At 42.7% G+C, this 3,013-nt stretch overlaps 1 long non-coding RNA gene across 1 annotated transcript; it reads right to left on the reverse strand.

Annotated features, from left to right (window-relative positions):
* Positions 1-317: 317 nt before the first annotated feature.
* Positions 318-2,802, reverse strand: LOC125940039 (uncharacterized). Its single transcript, XR_007463260.1, has 2 exons — positions 2,772-2,802; positions 318-815 (listed from the first exon to the last, which is right to left on the reverse strand). It is a non-coding gene; the product is annotated as an uncharacterized LOC125940039 (long non-coding RNA).
* Between the last annotated feature and the right edge of the window lie 211 nt (positions 2,803-3,013).

The following is a 3,013-nucleotide window of genomic DNA, read 5'->3' on the forward strand; positions in this document are numbered from 1 at the left end:
AATATTATTTATGCTCTGTTATCATAAGTGAATCATGAATCTGGAAAACAAGCCAACTTTTGATGTAAATAAGAAATATGCGTTGTATTAAGGACTCGGTATCCTATCTTGCCAACGATCAACAGCCGGGCAAAAGGTTGGTTGGCCCTGAAAAGGGTTGTTTGGTGGTAAGAGATGAATTTGAGTAGATGACTGAAAAGTAGTTCCAACAGGTCCTTGTCTGCCCAAACGAAGAGGGCATAGCTTGTACATGACGCGTGACACTGCCAAAGGATGCCATCAGGCCAGTGGCTCTTCAACAGAGAGAGAGAGAGAGAGAAATCACTTTTTTTTATTCTGCGATAAAAAATGCATCAGTGCCCTGAGTCCAGGGCGTCGCTTGCGGCATGCTTCAGCGCTAGGCCGATGAAGTCCCCAAGGAATCGTTGGTCGTGAAGGGTGGTTGCGGCGGTCAGCCACTCGGAGGAAGGGGTAGATGGGAGGGATGAAGGTTTGGGTAAGGGGGGTAGTTTTGGATGGCATTGCCATAGGATATGTGATGTGTTAGGAGGATAGACACTACAGTGGCTACAGCGAGGGAGGTGGGCAATTGTTGTGCACGTTGCAATTCTTGACAACAACAGCTTCCAGCGATGAGCTGGTTGCGAGTAATCAGCAACTCATATGAACAATTCCACCACAATTATTCATTTCAGGTGCTGCGAAGGATCGAACAATCCACCACCCGGCTCGCCATCGCGGCAGAGAGGACGGCAGCGGCTCAGGAGGGCATACTGGAGAAGGTGCGCTCCCTGGCACTAGTCGTAGCTGGCCACCTGCAACAAGAAAGGAGGAATTAATTTATTGTTTATTTTCACCTATTCAATTTCATTTTAGTCATTTATTGTTTTATGAGTTCAATTTATCTTGTTTATTTATTGTTCTTTGAGTTTTATATCTTCACTTTCATTTTATGCACTTATTGTTGCTTCATTTTGAGTTTTACTGTTTAAGTTTCATTGTTGCCTTGTATGAGTAATGCAGGAGGATTTTTTGGACGAAAGGTGTAATGCGTGCACCCATTTTTGTATCGTAGTATTTTCCTCTTTCTATTTATACTAATCCAGCTGCAACGCCAGCGTGCTTTCTTTTATTTACACATTTCGAAGACACTGGAATCATTACAAGTAGTTGTCGATTTCTGTGTATGGGTTTTGTACTGTGATATTTATATTGCTTCACTATGTTTTGTAGCTTACTGCACTCATTATGAAGCGTTACCGCATAGTGTTTGCACTGTGATATGTTCATTTCGGCACAGTGATGCTGAGGTACAACTACAATGTGGTCTTTTTTCAGAGCACCAAACTAGTCACTCTGCAAGTTGCATAGTTTCACAAATGAAAATGGCCATCATCATTGCACCACGCCGGTGATTGGTTTCCTCTAGTTTTCGTTCCAAGTGAGCAAGAATAAGTTTTAAGTGTAACACGTTCTGGGTGCTGTGAGATTGCAGAGCTAATTATTCATGTTGTATGTAATTTATGTTTCATCACAGCTGGCAAGTGCACTCACCTTTCTACAATTATGATTCACCTGTTCTTTAGCATCACACTGCAATTGCTGTCGAAAAATGAATGCTTCTGGTCAGTGACTCATAACACTGAGAAGGGAATGGACATACCTGTCAAAGTCATACTTTCTTGCAAGGTCACTTAAATGTAACTGCAAGTTTTATTTGCCGTGGTGAATACGAATTGTGTGATGCTCATGTTGCAATGTTCTCACATGCTTTGCTACGTGTAGCATGCTGTATGTACAAGGTTCATGATGTACAGAGGTCAACACTCATGTCTAGAACACACTTGCGAGGGCCAAAGCAGCCACCTAAGCTTAAGCCGACCACCAGGTCGATAAAAATCAATGGGAACTGTACATTTAGTCACGCAAGCTCACATACAGCAGATTTTGTGCCACAGGTCGTCATCAGATTCGCCAGCGCAGTCCTGCAAACATGATTTGCGCGTTCTAGAGATGTGTGTTGGCTTCTGTACTTGTCGTCATAGCATGTAATAAAGTTGACCTTTGTATTTTTTGTGCTTTCACGTTAATTTACGTCTACCCATTTAGACATGATGTGACGAGTATAATGTCACAACACTCAGTGCTAGATTTTTTCTTTTGTGGTTGAATCCGCATTCATTACGCTTTACTTGCTTGCCTCGTCTGCGTATTCATGCTTGCATGGAAGTTTTCAAACACCTAGCACAAGAGGTGGCTAGCAAGCATATTGCATCGTTCCTACTAATGTACACCGAGCGCCCGAATGCACAGGATGTGGCGGTTGCGATCATTCTGGTGTGTTTTATGAAAATTATGCAAACCTGTGCAAGAGTCTCCGAGGTTTATGCAAACCTTGGAGCCTCTTGCACAGTGAAGAGGGTACAATTGTTTCCGAGTCCACGGCTGTGGCATTCTTTTTGAAGGATTTTTGTATAACTTTACTTCGTTTGTGTTTAAATTATCATAATCTGTCGGATGTTTCGATTTGGAAACATTGACCATCCGTATGGAGGGGTACTTGATGTGTATACAAGTTCTTTAATGTATTTTCCACTGTACAAACACAGCCTTGTGATAGCCTAGGGGCATTGCAATTTGTATAAATAAATTATGTATGTGTTATGAAAGCTCACCATTCCTGTGACATCAATATTCCTGTGACTATCAACAAAGTTGTTACCAACTAAAGTGCTCTGCCCTAGTTAGGGGTACACATTACGAATACTTACCAAGCAGAGACTCGCCAGGCTGCAGTTGTGTTGGCGAGGCGCGTACACAGTGCATTATGCTGCCACATCCAAGAGTCGTGGCCCGAATCAGGGAGCCGGAGGTCCACAACAAGGATGCAAAGTTCCGAGTTGCACACCTGCAATGAAGAGCAATACAAAATAGCACTGCAGATATGCTCAAAATCCCTTTTCGCCATTCATATGCTGAAAACAATACATACATTTACGCTGGTATAAGCAGC

Source organism: Dermacentor silvarum, chromosome 9 (genome assembly GCF_013339745.2).
Source record: "Dermacentor silvarum isolate Dsil-2018 chromosome 9, BIME_Dsil_1.4, whole genome shotgun sequence".
NCBI lineage: Eukaryota > Metazoa > Arthropoda > Arachnida > Ixodida > Ixodidae > Dermacentor > Dermacentor silvarum.